The sequence below is a fragment of the Rhopilema esculentum genome, chromosome 17 (assembly GCF_057945365.1).
Source record: "Rhopilema esculentum isolate cy_ngs chromosome 17, ASM5794536v1, whole genome shotgun sequence".
Taxonomy (NCBI): domain Eukaryota; kingdom Metazoa; phylum Cnidaria; class Scyphozoa; order Rhizostomeae; family Rhizostomatidae; genus Rhopilema; species Rhopilema esculentum.
Window position 1 is genome coordinate 4,512,974 of NC_142831.1, and position 21,257 is coordinate 4,534,230.

The following is a 21,257-nucleotide window of genomic DNA, read 5'->3' on the forward strand; positions in this document are numbered from 1 at the left end:
CAATATCATTATTATGAATTAATTTTTCGGTTTCAATGTCTTAGTAACCGTTATAAAAAAGGGCTGAAATGAATTAGATCTTTAAGAGAACTTTTCAGGATTTTGGAATTTTCAATTTTTTTTTTGTGAACGCCTAATCTCGATAAGCTACATCTTGATATTCAAGAAACAGCGATAAGGTTAGATCAATGATTTTATTCTTAGTGAAAGTCATTTCAAATATGAAATTATTTTGCAAGAGGAGCAGTCCCTCTTGCTTCCTTTCTAAGGTATTGCAAATTATTGAAACGAAAGGCGAAAAGCATGAATAGATTCTTATTCATTTTCAGTATAGATATTAAAAGAATATATAGACTTCCACGCGATTTGTTTGCAAAGCTCTTATAAAGCTTCGTAAACTTTTGAAAATTAGGGGTTTTTAACCAGCGGAATTTTATTACCGTAGAATATAGCATCCGTAATTTCCATGACTTTAACCATCTTAGGATTCTACTAGCCCCGGAGTTTACTTGATAAACTTAGAAAAAAAAGCTTTGGGGCAAAAGCATTGATCAACTTTTTTGGAAAATCTGCCCTGTCGTATCGAATAATTCTGTTTTTAGGCATCTCCTTATCTGTTGGCATGAAAATCTTATTTTGATTCTTAAACTTTCAACAATCATTTTCTATCTTGAAAGTTATTTTTCTTCTTTATTATTATCATCTAAATGTTTATACAAACTTGTATATAATTGCTGAAATTAACATATGAAATGAAATATCAAATAAAATGCAACAGCTGCAAGGAAAACGAATTTGGCGGGAGATCTGAAATAATTTTGGCGGGAGATTCGAAAAGGTTTTGGCGGCAATACTGGTTCCGCGGGGAGGCCTTTGTTTAGATATGGCGGGAATTGAGATTGTATTTGGCGGGAGATTCGAAATAACTTTGGCGGGAGATTTGAAAAGGTTTTGGCGGCAGTGTTTGTTGCGCAGGAGACCTTTGTTTAGATTTGGCGGGAACCGAGTTCAAATTTGCATATGCTTATAAATTTCTCGTTTTTGGCTATTCAATTAGTTGGCACAAAGGTGCTGAAGGTGAGATGTTGCTCCAGAACACTCATGTCTCCATGGTTTTGGCCTACGTCTGAATGTAAACCTAGGTATGGCCTTTTCGTCCAAGTACTTTCGTCTCAGATTCTTCGTTCATTTCCTCCTCATTCTTTATTTAATTTTTATCGACGAATAGCAAAAGTTTTCTCATTTATATTTCAGTTATTGAGTCAACACCATTCGTGAATTGAGAACAGTCCACGGTAAAAACATGTTCTTTCCATTCAAACCTAGTAGTTGTTCATTGCATTCTTCTAAGTGGTAATTTGAAATTTAATGAATTCTAGCTAAGTGAAAAGTGACATATGGCTAATATATTTGCCTATTCGGGTTTTTCGTTTCTGCTAGTTGTTTTACAAACATGTTTCGTAGGCCAACCATTTATCGAAAGAACTTTATTTTAAGTAAATAGATAATGAAATTTTCAATGTATCATTAATTAAAATGCTTTTTGCCTCATTTTAAGGGTAATGGAGTGATCACAGAAAGTCGACAACTGATTAAGTTAAAGAAAACTCTTCCCAAACACCGTAAAGCATGGGCGCTGAAAGGCAAGACAGGTAAACTTTTTTGTTTGTTTCTCCTCTAAAAGAAAGCAACTGCTAACTAGAGTGTTTTAATTGTCTTTGGAAGGAAATAACTTTTTTTATGTGGAGTTTTCCAATTTTCCGTGGAAATAAACGCTTTCTTTCTTCAAATTAACCTTTCAGCCATTTGCTTCCAGTAGTTTGTGCTTACAGGCAATTTGACAATCAATTCAACTGGCAATTTTCAATGTAAAAATCTTTTACGTTCAGGGGTACTTTATGGTTGGCAGAAAATCCGGTTTTCTTCTTAATTGTTGGTTTAAATTCATGAAGATTTATCTACAAAATATCAGTCCCAAATTTGTCAAAGAAGCATGCTTTTTACTGCTTGCTTTTATTAAAACTAAAAAAGCAAGTTACCTTTATTGTAATAATATTATATTTTGCATTCCATGCATCTTCAAAATATTAGCAATTTTAATATTTACTACCATTCTACTTCTAACTTCATACAAACTGTTCATTAAATGTTATTTTTGCAAAGATGAATATGGTATAAGAATTTTGGTTATTCTCCAGTAGACCCTGGTTCAAAGTTTTGATTGCACATGTCGCATTAATTTGATTTCTAAATAAACTTTCAATCCCATTTGCTTCAATTATGCTAAGTTAAATTTTAATGTCTGACAATGTCTGATTTGTCTGACAATCTCCAGGCTTCTAGTCTTCTCTTCTTAAGGTTTTAACTTTACCCCAGATTATTGGTTATTTAACATTGTTCCAGGTCTTTCATGGTGCCTCTCATTGTTGCAGATCAAAGAGAAGCTCAAGTTTTTTTGGTATGTTTGTTATTTAGTATCATTATTTGCTTTTTGAATCAGAAGTAAATTAGATATTTTGATATCTTTGTGTTCATGTTATTTTAAACATTTTAAGATGAATCTTTGAGTTTACATTCAGCCAGCTATAATTTAGCATTTTGCTCAATTTTCCCGAGATGTTGCCTTTAATCTTATCCATTATGTAATTGTTTAGTTTGTTAATAAAGTTAAAAGTTCAATTAACAAGTTTTGAATTCAACACATTAAGATATTGATGAATAAAAGCTGACCAGTAATTGATATATTGATGAGTGATCAAAATGAGTGATATATTTGCAGAAAATTGTGTGTGCTCTTTTATATGTTGAAATTTGGATGGAATTTCATTCAAAGGCATATCTTTATTTTAATCTGTTACACTCAAATTATTGCTCCTTGTCATGTATATGACAAGAAGCATGCATATTTGTTCAAGATATAAATATTAGAAAAACAATCTAGGAAATGATAAGATCTTAGAAGAATGCATGTTGCAAATAACCTTTCTTGTTTTGCCTCTTTTTGAAGCCATTTTGTCAGCCCTAAATATCTTTATCTGTGATATCTTTATAGCAAATTTATGACTAATCTGATTTCATTTTTTATTTGATGGAAAACATAATGATGGCCTGGAGTTGCAAGGGCAAGACTTCTGCAAGGTTTGTAAGACTCTTTCTAGTCGAACATTTGAACCAAAAAATAACTAAATTTTTACTTCAAGCTTTTTAATATGTCTCAAGTTCAGACAATCATTTTTTAATTGATTATCTTCCCAACAAGACCAGAATTTGATGTTAATTTTGAAAGGTTGTTAATCAGCATTAATTAAAAGAATGTTCATTTTGTTTAGCAACATTAAGTTTAGCAACAACTATTTTACCTGATGCTTGCATATAATGTGAAGTGTGCATTTTTTATCTGATTGATGCAGATTTTTGTGATTGGAAATAACTTTGTTCCATTTCTTGAGATTTTAGATAATTTTGTTCCATTTTAGATAACTTTGTTCCATTTCTTTTTTGCTTTAAGATGACCATGTAAAATGTGGTGAATTTCTACAAGCTAGAGGTCAGCTAGGTTTGTAGATTTTTTTATGTCTATCATTTGTACTGTTTATTCATTTAGTTTCAGCTTCAAGCACTCATTTCTGTATATTGTTGCAATTATCATTTTTTTAAAATTACAAACTCCACTAGGCTTGCCATGATTTAAAAGTAAATTGGATATCTGGCAAAAATTTAAATAAGATATCTACAAATAATTTCATAATGTTATGTCTTTTAGATTAGTTTTAAAATAAAGTTGTTAATCAAGCTATTAAACTTGTATTATTTTGTGATTTATTCAATGATGTTACTGTTCTGAATCTTAAATTGGAAAATTTGTATCAAGTGAAATTGATGATTACATTAGAAGAAAATATTTTTTTATCATTATTTATATTCTACTAGATAAATTTATATAAGGTTGCTAAACTAATGATCTTATAGTTTTTTGTATGTATTCATCCTGATTATATGTTTTTATACTTGTACATAAATGATTATTTTTTGTTGATGGTTCTACATTTTCTCACTAAGGTAAAATGCTGGTTGTTTGAAAAACAATTATCTGTTGTTTGAGAAGTACACCTGCAAAGCATTCAAAGGTAGAATTGTCCATTTTATCTTTTAGAATCTTTATTTATTGAAAACATTTACTAACCAAAATCAAACAATATTTGTCTTATTCAAATATTGAAACTGTGACAAAAATTTACAACTACTGTTAATAATTTATAACTGATCATGAATGATAATTCTTCTAAATGGAATGTGTTGTCCACATAGTCAAAAACTTTTTCATCAAGTACAAATAATTATATTAGATTTGTGCATTTCCCACTGTTATAAAGTCTCGCCTATATTTTTGCCTATTTTTATTTATGATACTATTATGACATTATTCATGAATAAGAAGCAGCATAAGATGATTCTAGTACCATTGAACAAGCTTTGATTTTAAGCTTTACCATTCTCAGTCCTAAAGTAAATGAATTTTATTCTATGATAACTGATTGATAAACTGTATGAGAATTTATTTAATGAAACTGAAATGTCTTTATGCAAATAAGCTAAGTAGCTGGAAGGTGCAAATGAGCCCTAATTTTTCCTATTTCTTTGTGATGCTTCAATGCCATTCTAGGTATGTTATTTTGCCATTCTTGTTTATGGTTGTTCATGTTTTTACAGAGTAAAATGCTGGTTATCCAGACACAATTAGCACTGGTTGTGAAGTACACCTGGAAAGAATACTAAGGTAGACATGTTTATTTTATCTTTTAGGATATTTATTTATTTATTATATCTGTTGACCAACATCCCAAAGTTCTTATTTAATTTAAAGAATAAAACTGGGACAAAATATTTCAGCCACACTATGAACTATTTAGTGACTAGTTCATAATGCAAAAGTTAATTGTTTTGTATGGAATTCGTTCTCAACATACACTAAGACTTCTTGCATTGGGTACTTTGGCACAAGGATTTTTATTGAAATGGTAGAAAATATGGTTTTCTATTCTACTGGTTTGAATCCTGAAGTGATAATTGATTTATGCATTAGAAAATAGTTGAATGGCTGATTACAATAGTGGAATTATCCCTCATACATTTAACAGTTTATTGGCTTTTCTTTGTCCTTGAAATTTGCCCTGATTTTCTTTTTCCTTCGCTTTGCTTCTATGTTATTCTAGATTAGGTTTTCTTTTCTTTTTGTTGATTGTTGTTCACTTTTTTACAGGTTAGAATGCCAGACATCCATAAACAATTACCTGCTGCTTGTGACTTCAAAAGATTCTAAGGTAGACATGTTCATTTTATCTTTTGGTTATATGTTGATTGATCATATTTACTTACCAACATCCAATAATTCTTATCTTATTCACAAATTGAAATTGAAAAAAAATCTACAAATTTATTATCAAAATATTTCAGCCACACCTTGAAATATTTTTTAACTGATATGTTAAGAAATATAATAGACATATTTATATTTCGGCATAAAACATTGCAATCAGCTTTAATCCAAAGCTCTAAGTTGCTTCTCTAAGTTTTGCACTAAATGTGATCTTCATGCTACAGATGTTCTCTATTTGTAAAGACAATACATTTTCTTTTCTTGACTCTTGTCTTCTCCTGTCTTTAATTCTTGTTGATAGTTCTGCATTTTGTCACCAGGGGAAAATGATGGTTATCTGAAAACAATTGTCAGATGTTTGCAAAGTACACCTGCAAAGCATGCAAAGGTACATATATTTCTTTCATTTCTTAGACTCTTTTTTATTGATCATATTTACCAATCAGCATTTGATAATTATTAATTTATTCTAAAAATTAAATTGCGGCAAAGACCACCAATTTATCATCAAGATATTTCAGCCACACTAAGAAGTATTTAGCAACTCATTGATGTTGCGAAAGATGATAATTTTTTATGGAATTGATACAAGAAGACATTTTGCATTTGGAACTTTGGCACAAGAGTTTTTAGCACATCCTAAAGGAGAAGATTTTTATAAACTGATGGACCATGTTTCAATTTGAAGATAGCTTTTCTATTGTAGCTCAACCAACATGTTAAACTAAAATACACTTACGTTCAGAAAGTATTAGGAAACCTTTGATTAAAGAATTATATTGTTGTGTTTGATTCGGTTTTGCATTGGAAATTTGTTCAGATATGAGCAGTCTTTTTTTGAATAATCCAGGCCTATATTTCCCCAAAATGTAGCTAAAAGTTGGAAAGAACTTCTATTATAATAACAATGAAAACGTAAGATTCTAACGATTTTCCTGTATATAAAAGCGAAATGTGCAAAACGAGTTGTCTGGCCTAATAACAGCAAACTCACATGACCTAGGCAATTTTTTAGGAATGCAAAAAACAAACAAAATTTTTAGATGTAAATTTGCATAACAAAGAAATTTATAAAGAAGAGTGATAAAAAACATTGAAATTTTATCAAATGATTAAATTTACTCAGCAACTTTTCAAACTGCTCAATACTATTAGAGAAGCCACTGTACTTGCCAGCCACGATTAATTTTTGCTTTGTGGGAGCTTCTTTATATGGAGCTGGAAAATTTGAATTTTTTTAATTTTTCCAATTGTTTTTGCTATTATTCCAAAATTTAGCTTCATTTTTAACTTCAATATAATTTCTGGCAACGACTCAAATCTATTATTTCACATTTATCTCAGAAAAGTCTTTTCATTTCTCAGCGTCGTAGACTTATTTGGTCTGGCAACCCTTGAAAATAATTTCTAACTGTTTTCGTCCGGAAAGTTTTTACGCACAGCCAAAGTTGCATTTTTCAGCAGCCTGCAATTGATTTCCTTTGTTTATGCAGAAAACATTTTGTAAGCGCTTCCCGTAACTTAGCTCTTAATTTTTAAAAACTCCCATGTTATGTTTTGAGGCCTAAAGACTTCTTACAGTTGATATTTTTCGAATTTTTAATCTGCCGTAATCGACATATCATTAAAATATCTGCCGTACTTGACAAAAGATTCTTTAAAAGTTTTTCAAAACTTTGTGCAAAAAATATTTCTGAGTTTTCAAAGGTGTTCCAATACTTTTTGAACCTAAGTGTATCTTGAATCAGATGACCTAGAATTGTGGAATTACCACTTTTGCAATTGATTGTTGATTTCTTCCCAAGTTTTTCTAGATGTCTTATTGTCTTTTTAGATTATCTTATCCTTTCCTTTTTTCGATTGTTGCTAATTATTGACTTTTTTTCAAGGTAGAACGCTGATGGGTATCCACAAACAAATGCCTGCTGTTTGTGAATATAACCTGCAAAAGATTCAAAGGTGCAGATATTTCTTTTATTATTTGTGATATACACTCCCCTCTCAAATGTATTTGAACGAAAACCATTGATGTGTCAGTACCAGTTCAAATAAATTGAAACATAGCCAGAAAAAGTGTACTAATTATTATATAGGATGACAGAAGGAGACACTTCAGAATTTTTGCCATTCACAAAAAAGCATGAATTGCACAAATTCGAATTTCAAGTCAACCATTTATCTTATTAAAACTTAGCTTTCAAAATTCCTGGGGATTCCAAAAAAATGAACCACACAAAGTAAGCAAGGATATAATCAACGCAGAATTTCAAACAACTTGCTAGGAATATTTGTCCAGAAATAAAAATTTTCTCAATATTTGTTTTTGTCCTCGGAGGAACCGGATTCTTTGAATTTTATTATATAAAAACCAAACATTTTCACTAATATTTAGGTCTTGACTTTGAGAAGATCCCGAACGACTGAATCCAATTATTTCACAGTTCTCTCAAAAAAGTCCTTTTGTTTCTCAGTGTCGTAATTAAATTTTGTCTCCCAACCTTTGAAAGATTTTTAACTGTTTTTGTCTGGAAAACTTTTTACACACCGCAAAAGTTGCATTTTTGAGCAGCCTAAAAAATATATTGAGTCCTTACTTGTGTGACATGGAGAATTTATTTTTTTAAAAAGTAAAAGGCTGATCTGATGCTATGTTTTTATAAAATATACCCGACTTAATTTTTTTAACGAGTATTTTTGACAAGAAACTTCAAACCAACATGTTATTTTAGGATAGTAGGTAGCACTGGCCATAATTCTCAAAAAAGTTTTATCGACAAAAATTTACTCAACATTTTATTTTCAATTTTACCACCTTTTTTCACCAATTTACCTCTATGGGAAATAGAATTTGTGGAGGCCAATTGCAACTTCTAAAATGGCAATTTCCAAAAATGACAACTTCTTGAAATCAATGACCTGCCTTACATAGGAATTTTTGTACATACCCCCTTCTTCACTGTTTCTAGGGTTTTGACCATTGAACAAAGAAATATTTTTGTCTACTTTTTAAAATAATTCTTGCAGCAAGTGATTTAATTTTGAATCCGTTTGTTTTGTTTATTTTGATAAATAGATAATTTTCGCCTTTATTTTCCTGCCAAGTTATATTTTTCCACTTACATACCATTCGAATACATTTGGAAGGGGAGTGTATATATTTATTCTTTAACCATGCTTTAAATAGATCTACCATATGCTATAAAAGATGAATAACACCGATCATCACAAATGAAATAAAAAAAACTGCAGAAGGATTTTAAACATTATGGTGTCTAGGCTGAGAATGTCCTTATCCAAGAAACTAAAACACAAAAAGTCAAATCCACTTCTAAAATGTTCTTTTTTGAGCGTTATTATTCACATATTTTTTCTATCCAAATTGAGACGAGAAGCAACATTTTAAGATAAGATGACAATAGAAAATTATTATCTGCACTGATTACATGCACTGAATCTAAACACCAAACATCTGTATGAATTATGCGAAAGTGTTCAAACAATCTTCTTCCTTTATCAAGTTGTTATATGCAAAATCCTCTTTGCAAATGTTTCTTTATTTTATAATATTCCAAAATTTTGTTCAACTTTCACCAACAAGACAAATCAGAAAACTTTTTAACATTGAAATACTATAACGTTTTTCAAAATCGGAATTCAAGTCTTTACGCCAAAGGATTGAAGTGCTACATTTGATGATTGAAACTTGCGTCTGTTTTTTCCACTAACATCTTACATCTTGAAGTCCCGACAAGCATCTTACAATTGCAAAAAGGCTTTTGCAAAGCAATTTTACTTCAGAAAGTCAAAATGACTTCACAGTTTTACAATATTACCATGATTTTATGATGAAACTTTCAAAAGTCAATGAGTCAAATTGAGTAAAAGTCAAATTGAGGGGCATATGTCTAGATTCCCTCAAGTTTTTACGAATAAAATTATTTCCATTTATACAATCCATTTATTATTTCTCAGGGCTAGAGCTCATTCAATCTGCGAATTTTTTCACCTTGAAAATTACTTTTGAGCTATCAAATTCATCCAATTGTTGGTTGCTGATAGCGTGCAATTTCTCTTCTCAATAGCTGAATTTTCGTTCACTTTTATTTTAGAAGACGCTGGAAAGAAGAACAAATGCGACGAAGAAGAGCAGATGATCAAATGAAGATGATGTCAATTGTTTTCTGCTTATTTTCATTAAGAATTAACAGCCTACTCTAGGCTGTAGTCATTTAGTGACTAGGTTAGAAAATTATTTGATTGCTGTACATTAAATCTTTTTTCTGTTTTTATATATTTCGTATTTTCTGATTTTGTCTCTTGTGCTGGTCTTTGCTAGCTAAGTAGCGAAATGAGTTCCAATTAAAATTGCAAATATCTTAAATAAAAAGTAAATAATATCTTAATGAAATAAAACAGCTAAATATATCGGTCACTTGCGCTCGCTACTATACACGGGCTATTCGCTGCCTAAATTTGCAATGCTGCGTTTATGCGTGCAACAATCTCACCAACCTAACTTTCCACTTTCAGAATTCATCATCATCATCATCTTCAAGTGTGGTGGGAGTATAGAAATCCAATAGATCCGTGTTCAAAAATAAGTCCAGAGCGGCAGTACCTAAGGCTTTAAGGTACGTAAGTATGGTTTTCTTTTTCCTTTCTAAACTGGATGTCCTGCTCTTTTTTCTAGGAGGAAGGTAAGTATGCGCCGCGGCGCCGTTTCGGGACGCCCCACTAACTTTAACTGAGTCTCCCTGAGCCGGACGACTCAGTTCAGGTAAGTAGGAAACTGTTTTCCCGAATTGGATCACATCGCCAGCTACTTGGATCGTTTCTTGGCAGGGGTCAGGGCCCAGATGGCCCTTGCCTAGAAACAGATCCAGTGGCTAGGCGAGGTGATTCAACCGGAGTAAAACAGTTTCCTCTTCGATCGTGTGCGATTGCTTACAGCCTCGGCTGCAACTGCCAGCCTAGCCTCCCAGCTCCCCGGTCCTGGCCCCATCCCATCCCCCGGGCCGCAGGGGGGATGGGGTGGGGCCAGGGCCGGGGAGCTGGGAGGCCGGCTGACGGCTGTGGCCGTGGCCGTGAGCGGTCGCACACGAGCGTCGGGGGTAGGGTAGGGCCAAATTTTGCGCAGCGGCTGCTAGCCCCAAAGCTAGCCGCCGCTGCCAGCCACGCTTTTTTTCTTTTTCTTTAATGCTTGTTTAACCTTTCTTCTTTTAGTATTTTTCAGATTTTGATGATGACAACAAGAATGACATGGAACTGAGGAGGTCCTCTTATTTTTCTAGGTTTGAAAGAAAGAGCACCTTGAAGAAGCAGCTTTTCAAGAAAGATCACATCGCAGAAACCTCGAAACTACCAGTGGTTGAAAGCCAGCTACCAAACCAGCAAAAACCTGCAGTTTTAAGACTCTGAAACGTAGAAACTAGATGCGAGAGGACAAGAGAAGGCGTTTTCCCAGGTGCTCCAGAACGATTTTCATTTCTTGTATGCAATTGGCCTAGCGAATGCATTTATGCTGGACATTATTGGACGTTGCAAGAGGACAAAAAGACGTTTTCCAGAACAATTTATATTGATAATATTTTTGTAGTGAATATTCTTGTAGTGAATATCGATTTATTTCTGCTGGATATTATTCTTCTGTAGTGTTATTGCAACAACAAAATGGCAGAGATTTAAAAATCGAGGCGTTACTTAGAATTTTGGCCTAGCATCCCAAATATTTTATTTTGCTGGAAATAACCCCATAATTTTTTTTTCTGGAAAGTGACTACGAATTTGCAAAGCAGGAGAACCAGTTGCTAAAACCAGTTAGCTAAAACCAGTTCCTTGCCAAAAAGACAAACATCTCTCTGCCAGTTATATATTTCATTTCCTTGATTAACTAGTTTAGAGTCGCAAGTTTAGAGTATTAAACATTAGAGTCTTATACTTTTTGCGTCTCCCTCTCGTACTTCGACATGGGACTTAAAACATAAGACTAACAAGACGATAAGATGACACTAACAACACGACTCTAATAACATGACACTTAACACTAACAAGAACATGACTCGTACTTCGACATGAGACATAAGATGACAACATGACTCTAACACTAACGACATGACTCTAACATTAACAACATGACACTAACACTCATTACATGACTCTAACAACACGACTCTAATAACATGACACTTAACACTAACAACAACATGACTCGTACTTCGACATGAGACATAAGATGACAACATGACTCTAACACTAACGACATGACTCTAACATTAACAACATGACACTAACACTCATTACATGACTCTAACAACACGACTCTAATAACATGACACTTAACACTAACAACAACATGACTCGTACTTCGACATGAGACATAAGATGACAACATGACTCTAACACTAACGACATGACTCTAACATTAACAACATGACACTAACACTCATTACATGACATGACTCTAACATGACCCTAAAAGACAGCATTCCTCCTCCTATAAGACAACACTCCATGAGAGAACACTCCTCCTCCCATGAGGATACACTCCTCTTTCCAAGAGGATACACTCCTCCTCCTATGAGGTTACACTCCTCCTCCTATAAGGTTAAACCCCTCCTCCCAAGAGGATACACTCCTCCTCCCATTAGGATACACTTCTCCTCCCATGAGGATACACTCCTCCTTTCAAGAGGATACACTCCTCCTCCTATGAGGTTTCACTCCTCCTCCCAAGAGGATACACTCCTCCTCCTATGAGGTTACACTCCTCCTCCCAAGAGGATACACTTCTCCTCCCATGAGGATACACTCCTCCTCCTATGAGGTTACACTCCTCCTCCCAAGAGGATACACTCCTCCTCCCAAGAGGATACACTCCTCCTCCTATGAGGTTACACTCCTCCTCCCAAGAGGATACACTTCTCCTCCCATGAGGATACACTCCTCCTCCTATGAGGTTACACTCCTCCTCCCAAGAGGATACACTCCTCCTCCCATGAGGATACACTTCTCCTCCCATGAGGATACACTTCTCCTCCCATGAGGATACACTCCTCCTCCTATGAGGTTACACTCCTCCTCCCAAGAGGATACATATAAATATTTTTATAAACATTTTTATAAAAATATTATAAAAGGAGGAGTTATAAAAATTTATAGGAGGAGTTTTTCAGTATAGGAGGAGTTTTTCAATATAGGAGGAGTTTTTCAATATAGGAGGAGTTTTTCAATATAGGAGGAGTTTTTCAATATAGGAGGAATTTTTCGATATAGGAGGAGTTTTTCAATATAGGAGGAGTTTTTCAATATAGGAGGAGTTTTTCAATATAGGAGGAGTTTTTTATATAGGAGGAGATTTTCAATATAGGAGGAGTTTTTCAATATAGGAGGAGATTTTCAATATAGGAGGAGTTCTTAATATAGGAGGAGTTCTAAATATAGGAGGAGTTTTTCAAGTCATGGGAGGAGGAATGTAACCTCATAGGAGGAGGAGTGCAACCTCATAGGAGGAAGAGTATATCCTCATGGGAGGAGGAGTGTATTTTAATAGGAGAAGTATCCTCATGGAAGGAAGGATGTAGAGGTGGAGTGTATCCTCATGGAAGGAAGGATGTGGAGGAGGAGTGTATCCTCATGGGAGGAAGGATGTGGAGGAGGAGTGTATCCTCAGTATAGGAGCAGTTTTTTATATAGGACTAATTTTTCCATGTTTTGTTGTTTCAATAGGAGTGATTTGTTGTTTTCAAAGGAATGATTTGTTGTTTCAAAATGAGTGATTCCTTATAATAAGAGTGATTTGTTGTGCATTGTATTGGTTGTGTTAGTCTTGCGTAAGTCATGTTAGTCTAGTGTACTGGTGTATTAATATTGTTTCTTTTGTTGTGTAGTCTTGTGTCAGTGTTGTTTCTGTCTTCTGTTTTGTGTTAGTTTCGTGTCTGTGTTGTGTATTGTGTTAGTGTAAGTCGCGTTAGTCTTGTGTATTAATATTAATAAAGTCTTAATATTAATATTGTGTCTTGTGTTGTTTGTATCAATGTTGTGTTAGTCTTGTGTTAGTTTTGTATCAGTTATTGTTATTTCTTTGTTGTGTTTTGTGTTAGTGTTGTAATGTGTTAGTGTAAGTCGTGCTAGTCTTGTGTATTGTTGTATTAATATAGTATTAGTATAATGTGTTTGTCTTGTGTAAGTTTTGAGTTATGTTAGTGTTGTGTCATTCCTGTATTGCGTTAGTCTTGTGATGTGTTAGTCTTGTGTTGTTTTAGTATTGAGTTGCGTTAGTGTTGTGTCTTGCGTTTTGTTAGTGTTGTGTCACTCCTGTATTGCGTTAGTCTTGTGATGTGTTAGTCTTGTGTTGTGTTAGTCTTGTGTTGTGTTAGTGCTGTGTTGTTAGTCGTGTTAGTCTTGTGTTGTGTCTTTTCTTGTGTTGGTCTCGTATTCGTCTTGTGTTTTGTTAGTCTTGGGTTTTTGTATACACATTAACTTAACTTATTTTAATGTTTTCAAAGATGCTATGCTTCTTGCTCCTATCCTAAAGGAAGTTTTGTCTTTGCTACATAATTGATATGTGTATTCTTGTATCAATATAGTATTCTTGATTTAATATAGCATTAGTATAATAATGTTGTGTTTGTCTTGTGTAAGTTGTGTTAGTCTTGTATTGCATTGTGTTAGTGTTGTGTCACTCCTGTATTACGTTATTCTTGTATGAAGAAGAGGGAGACACAAAAAACAAGAGACCCTAACTTATTTTAATGTTTTCACAGATGCTATGCTTCTTGCTCCTATCCTATGCTTCTTGCTCCTATCTTAAACAAAATTTTTATTTTTGTTACAAAATTGATATGTTAACATAACTTTTCTTGGCGCTGTCTTAGTGTTCCTATACTATGCTTCATGTTCCTTACTAACGAAGTTTCCTACAAGTTTTCCTTACTTTCTGATATAATGACTTGCAAAATAGATCCACCAAAGAATAATACTAAGCCTAAATATCAAAGCTAGGCCATGATTAACTTTACTCTACGTGAATACAATTATCTTCATCACAGCTGCCTTGAATGCGTGCTGTACTGCTGTACTGTCAAAAGTCTTTTCTTGTTCTTTATGTTTCCAAGTTCTACCGAGAAGAATTTGCCGCCGTAAGATGCCAAGATTGCTGGAATGGAACAACTTGATAAGCGTCTTTTTGCTGCTTTTCTTTCGTCTCTTTTGCTGCAAATTGGTAGCTTCTACATCGGGCTCTTTCTTTCAAACCTAGAAAAATAAGAGGACCTCCTCAGTTCCATGTCATTCTTGTTGTCATCATCAAAATCTGAAAAATACTAAAAGAAGAAAGGTTAAACAAACAAGCGACAACAAGCAACAACAAGCAAAAACGAAAAAGCGATGAAAGAAAAAAGCGTGGCTGCGCAGCGGCGGCAGGCCGTTGGGCTAGCAGCCGCTGCGCAAAATTTGGCCCCACCCTACCCCCGTCGCACGTGTGCCCCCACTCACAGCCACAGCTGCCGTCTCGCCTCCGAGCTCCCCGGCCTGGCCCCACCCCATCCCCCCTACGGACCGGGGGATGGGATGGGGCCAGGACCGGGGAGCTGGGAGGCTAGGCTCGCACTTGCGGCCGACTGTTGTAGTTGCACACAATTGAAGAGGAAACTGTTTTACTCCGGTTGAATCACGCCGTGTGACCCAAGCCGGGAAAACAGTTTCCTACTAACCCGAACCAACCAGTTCAGGTTAGTGGGGTTTCCGAAATGGCGCCGCGACGCATACTTACCTTCCCCCCTCTAGAAAAAAGAGCAGGACATCCAGTTTAGAAAGGAAAAAATAAAAGCATACTTACGTACCTTAAAGATTTAGGTACTGCCGCTCTGGACCGATTTTTGAACACGGATCTATTGGATTTCTATACTCCCACCACACTTGAAGATGATGATGATGATGAATTCTGAAAATGGAAAGTTAGGTTGGTGAGATTGTTGCACGCATAAACGCAGCATTGCAAATTTAGGCAGCGAATAGCCCGTGTATAGTAGCGAGCGCAAGTGACCGATATATTTAGCTGTTTTATTTCATTAAGATATTATTTACTTTTTATTTAAGATATTTGCAATTTTAATTGGAACTCATTTCGCTACTTAGCTAGCAAAGACCAGCACAAGAGACAAAATCAGAAAATACGAGAGATATAAAAACAGAAAAAAGATTTAATGTACAGCAATCAAATAATTTTCTAACCTAGTCACTAAATGACTACAGCCTAGAGTAGGCTGTTAATTCTTAATGAAAATAAGCAGAGAGCAATTGACATCATCTTCATTTGATCATCTGTTCTTCTTCGTCGCATCTGTTCTTCTTTCCAGCGTCTTCTAAAATAAAAGAAAACGAAAATTCACCAATCGTGAAGAGAAAGTTCACGCTATCAGTAACCAAAAATTGGATGAATTTGAAAGCTCAAAAGTAATTTTCAAGGTGAAAAAATTCGCAGATTGATTTAGCTGTTGCCCTGAGAAATAATAAACGTATTCTACAATGTGGTTTTATTCTTAAAAAAATTCTATGCCATAGTTTCTTGGAGCCATGCTTTTTTAAATCTTTTTTTCAATTTTTATGATTTTCCATGTTGTGACACTTCGTTTTCGTGATCTGAAAATATATGTAACTTTATCTTTTACTCTTTCACTCTAACTGTATCTTTTAGGTCTAAACAGATGGCATATCTATCTAAAGCATAGGTATAAAGTATGAACTGCCATCCCTGAATTGAAACAGTCGAGCAAAATTCTTGGGTAATTCTTATTTGTGCTATATAAGTGAAAATTAAGCATCAGCTTTTACGCAAAATAAACAAAAAACATTAAAAAAAATTTTCTTGGAAACGTAGTGGGAAATTTTTTAAAAATGAACATTTTTTTGAGCAAGGTAAAAATCATGAAACAAGGAAAGGTGGAGCAAACGGGTATAAAGCTCTTTTTTCAGAGTGAAATTAATAACAAATTTTTTGAGGGAAAATAAAATTCAAGCATCAGCTTTTGAGCAAAATAAACAAAATCACTAACAAGTTTTGTTCTTGGAAAACGTAGTAGAAAAATATTTGGAGCAAGAGTAAAAGCATGAAAAAAGGAAAGGTGGAGTAAACGGGTACAAAGCTCTTTCTTTAGAGTGAAATTAGTAAATTTTTTGATGGAAAATGAAATGCAAGCATCAGCTTTTGAGCAAAATAAACAAAATCACTAACAAGTTTTGTTCTTGGAAAACGTAGTAGGAAAACTTTTGGAGCAAGAGTAAAAGCATGAAAAAAGGAAAAATGGAGTAAACGGGTACAAATTCTCTTTCTTTAGAGTGAAATTAGTAAATTTTTTGATGGAAAATGAAATGCAAGCATAAGCTTTTAATCAATTAAACAAAAAAGCACTAACGAATTTTGTTCTGGAAAACGTGGTGGGTAAATTTTTTAAAAATGAACATTTTTTTGAGCAAGGTAAAAATCATGAAAAAAGGAAAGGTGGAGCAAACGGGTATAAAGCTCTTTTTTAGAGTGAAATTAATAACAAATTTTTTTGAGGGAAAATAAAATTCAAGCATCAGCTTTTGAGCAAAATAAACAAAATCACTAACAAGTTTTGTTCTTGGAAAACGTAGTAGGAAAATTTTTGGAGCAAGAGTAAAAGCATGAAAAAAGGAAAGGTGGAGTAAACGGGTACAAAGCTCTTTCTTTAGAGTGAAATTAGTAAATTTTTTGATGGAAAATGAAATGCAAGCATCAGCTTTTAATCAAAATAAACAAAAAAGCACTAACGAATTTTGTTCTGGAAAACGTGGTGGGTAAATTTATTAAAAATGAACATTTTTTTGAGCAAGGTAAAAATCATGAAAAAAGGAAAGGTGGAGTAAACGGGTATAAGGCTCTTTTTTTAGAGTGAAATTAATAACAAATTTTTTGAGGGAAAATAAAATTCAAGCATCAGCTTTTGAGCAAAATAAACAAAAACACTAACAAATTTTGTTCTTGGAAAACGTAGTAGGAAAATTTTTGGAGCAAGAGTAAAAGCATGAAAAAATGAAAAATGGAGTAAACGGGTACAAAGCTCTTTCTTTAGAGTGAAATTAGTAAATTTGTTGATGGAAAATGAAATGCAAGCATAAGCTTTTAATCAAAATAAACAAAAAAGCACTAACGAATTTTGTTCTGGAAAACGTGGTGGGTAAATTTTTTAAAAATGAAAATTTTTTTGAGCAAGGTAAAAATCATGAAAAAAGGAAAGGTGGAGCAAACGGGTATAAAGCTCTTTTTAGAGTGAAATTAATAACAAATTTTTTGAGGGAAAATAAAATTCAAGCATCAGCTTTTGAGCAAAATGAACAAAAACACTAACAAATTTTGTTTTTGGAAAACGTAGTAGGAAAATTTTTGGAGCAAGAGTAAAAGCATGAAAAAAGGAAAAATGGAGTAAACGGGTACAAAGTTTTAATACTTTAGACATGTAAGTGAAAGTTAATATCAAATTTTGGAGAGAAAATGAAATGCAACCATCAGCTTTTATGAAAAATAAACAAAAAAGCACTAACGAATTTTATTCTTGATAAAATGTAGGGGGACAATTTTTTGAGCAAGAGCAAAAGTATGAAAAAAGGAAAAGTGGAGCAAACAGGTACAAAGTTTTATTACTTTAGACATTCAAGTGAAAATTAATATCAAATTTTGGAGAGAAAATGAAATGCAACCATTAGCTTTTATGAAAAATAAACAAAAAAGCACTAACGAATTTTGTTCTTGATAAAACGTAGGGGGACAATCTTTTGAGCAAGAGCAAAAGTATGAAAAAAGGAAAAGTGGAGCAAACAGGTACAAAGTTTTATTACTTTAGACATTCAAGTGAAAATTAATATCAAATTTTGGAGAGAAAATGAAATGCAACCATCAGCTTTTATGAAAAATAAACAAAAAAGCACTAACAAATTTTGTTCTTGATAAAACGTAGGGGGACAATTTTTTGAGCAAGAGCAAAAGTATGAAAAAAGGAAAAGTGGAGCAAACAGGTACAAAGTTTCATTACTTTAGACATTCAAGTGAAAATTAATTTAATATCAAATTTTGGAAAGAAAATGAAATGCAACCATCAGCTTTTACGAAAAATATACAAAAACACTAACAAATTTTGTTCTTGGAAAACGTAGTAGGAAAATTTTTGGAGCAAGAGTAAAAGCATGAAAAAAGGAAAAATGGAGTAAACGGGTACAAAGCTCTTTCTTTAGAGTGAAATTAGTAAATTTGTTGATGGAAAATGAAATGCAAGCATAAGCTTTTAATCAAAATAAACAAAAAAGCACTAACGAATTTTGTTCTGGAAAACGTGGTGGGTAAATTTTTTAAAAATGAACATTTTTTTGAGCAAGGTAAAAATCATGAAAAAAGGAAAGGTGGAGCAAACGGGTATAAAGCTCTTTTTAGAGTGAAATTAATAACAAATTTTTTGAGGAAAAATGAAATGCAAGCATCAGCTTTCAAGCAAAATAAACAAAAACACTAACAAATTTTGTTCTTGGAAAACGTAGTGGGGAAAATTTTTTCAAAAATGAAAATTTGTTTCGGCAAGGGTAAAAACATAAAAAAAGGAAAAGTGGAGCAAATGGGTACCAAGTTTTATTATTTTAGACATGTAACTGAAAATTAATATCAAATTTTTTGAGGGAAAATGAGATGCAAGCATCAGCTTTCACTAAAATAAACAAAAACCACTGACAAATGTTGTTCTTGGAAACATAATGGGAAAATGTTTTTCAAAATGGGGATTTTTTCAGCAAGGGTGAAAACATAAAAGAGGAAAAGTGGAGCAAATGAGTACAAAGTTTCTATGTAAGACATGGCAATGTTATCTCGTTCTCTGAGAAAAGCTTCCCGATTGGGCCAGAAAACTAATAGAGAAAAAAATCACAGTTCTTTTTAACAAGACAATTCAGGATGTTGCATAACTGAAGTTATGAGATATTTTGCTGCCAATAGAATCATATCTCTTCCAGGGCCTAACCGAAATCCACTTCTGATGTAACTCAAAATTATGATCCTTGGTGTCATTCTAAACATATAATCAGGGACGCTGGAGAGAGGGGCAGGAGTCAACTGCCCTTGTTGCCTTTTTATAGGAAGGGTAAGGGGGCTAAAATGCCCTTTTCAGAGAAGTGCTCTTGACACCAGCCTTTTGTAGGAAATAAAAGAGATTCATATGAAATCCTGACTGTAGTGGTTTATTTTTGATGATATTTCTCAAAATTTGTAAAGAAATTTCTTATGTTAAAAGTTAGCCAATTTTTAAAATACGAACAGAAGATCGAAACATAGTGGCAGTTAAGAAATAATTGTTGGTAGCTGGGCATTATTTTTCAAATGTCCTTTTACTCAAGCCTGCCCCCCGTGCCCCTTGGTTGTTCCAGCGTCCCTGCATATAATAGATTGCCATTGATGTTTTTTTTACTTGACTTGAACTTTAGCTTCTGTTCGAATATAGGAGGGAAGTTTATATAAGAGAAAATATGTAAGAGAAATAAGAGAAAAAGTATACCTTTGAATCTTTGAAGGTTTAATTCACAAACAGCAGGTCATTGTTTATGGATATCCAGCATTCTACCCTGTCAAAAAGAAACAACAATCAACAAAAAGAAAAGAAAATATCATTTTGAATTAAATAGAAGCATCACAAAGAAATAGGAAATTGGGGCAAAGATTGGGGACATGCAGAAGCATTTAAAAGTCAAATGTACAAGGTTTTATTCCACTTTTGTAATCTGCAATTCCAGTATCTTCCAATGAATAAAATTTTTTCCTTCAGGATTCAGTTCAGTAAGACTGAAAACTATTTTATTTAATGTGACAAGAATGATATTTTACAGGCTTTTACAAAAAATAAAATTGTGAAAAGTAATATATAAGAAATATCATAAAACAAGTGACACACTATAGGAAAATTTGTCACTAAAAACCCTTGTGCCAAGTACCCAATGCAAAAAGTCTACTTGTCGATGGAGAACAAATTCCATACAAAATAATTAACTTTGTAATATCAATGAGCCGCTGAGCAGTTCATATTGTGGCTGAAATATTTTGTCACAGTATTATTCCTTGAACAAACTAAGAACTTTGGGATGTTGGTCAAAAAATATGATCAATAAATAAATATCCTAAAAGATAAAATAAACATGTCTACCTTAGTATTCTTTGCAGGTGTACTTCACAACCAGTGATAATCCTGTCTGGATAACCAGCATTTTACCCTGTAAAAGAGTGAACAACCATAAACAAGAACGGCAAAATAATATACCTAGAATGGCATTGAAGCACCACAAAGAAATAGGAAAAATTAGGGCTCAATTGCTCATTCCACTTACTTAGCTCATTTGCATAAAGACATTTCAGTTTCATTAAATAAATTCTCATACAGTTTATCAATCAGTTATCATAGAATAAAATTCATTTACTTTGGGACTGAGAATGGTGAAGCTTAAAATCAAGGCTTGTTCAATGGTACTAGAACCAGCTTATGCTGCTTTATATTCATGAACAAAGTCATAATAGTATTATATATATGAATAGGCAAAAATGTAGGCGAGACTGTAAATCTAATATAATCCTTGTACCCGATAAAAAAGTCTTTGAGCATGTGGTCAACACATTTTATTTACAAGAATTACCCTTTTTGATATTTATTCCAAAACCACATTATCACAGTGTTGTAAATTTTTGTCCCAATTTCAACATTTGAATAAGATAAGAATTATAGGAATATCCTAAAAAATAAAAAAAAAACAATCTTACCTTTTGCAGGTTTTGCCGGTGTACTTTACAAACAGCAGATAATTGTTTCTGAGCTACCAGGATTTTCCCTGTTGACAA

At 33.3% G+C, this 21,257-nt stretch overlaps 1 long non-coding RNA gene across 4 annotated transcripts; it reads left to right on the plus strand.

The window, feature by feature from the left end:
• The first annotated feature begins 532 nt into the window (after positions 1-532).
• On the plus strand, positions 533-11,609 carry LOC135681570 (uncharacterized). 4 transcript variants are annotated; one of them, XR_016144825.1, is made up of 13 exons: positions 533-1,142; positions 1,255-1,295; positions 1,559-1,652; positions 2,404-3,138; positions 3,509-3,556; positions 4,060-4,127; positions 4,711-4,777; positions 5,261-5,321; positions 5,698-5,765; positions 7,271-7,336; positions 9,487-9,617; positions 9,908-10,008; positions 10,669-11,609. It is a non-coding gene; the product is annotated as an uncharacterized LOC135681570 (long non-coding RNA). The 4 variants fall into 4 exon arrangements; XR_016144822.1 differs by having other exon boundaries at positions 544-1,142; positions 7,267-7,336; positions 10,669-11,244; XR_016144824.1 differs by having other exon boundaries at positions 544-1,142; positions 3,509-3,547; positions 7,267-7,336; positions 10,669-11,244.
• Positions 11,610-21,257: the final 9,648 nt, after the last annotated feature.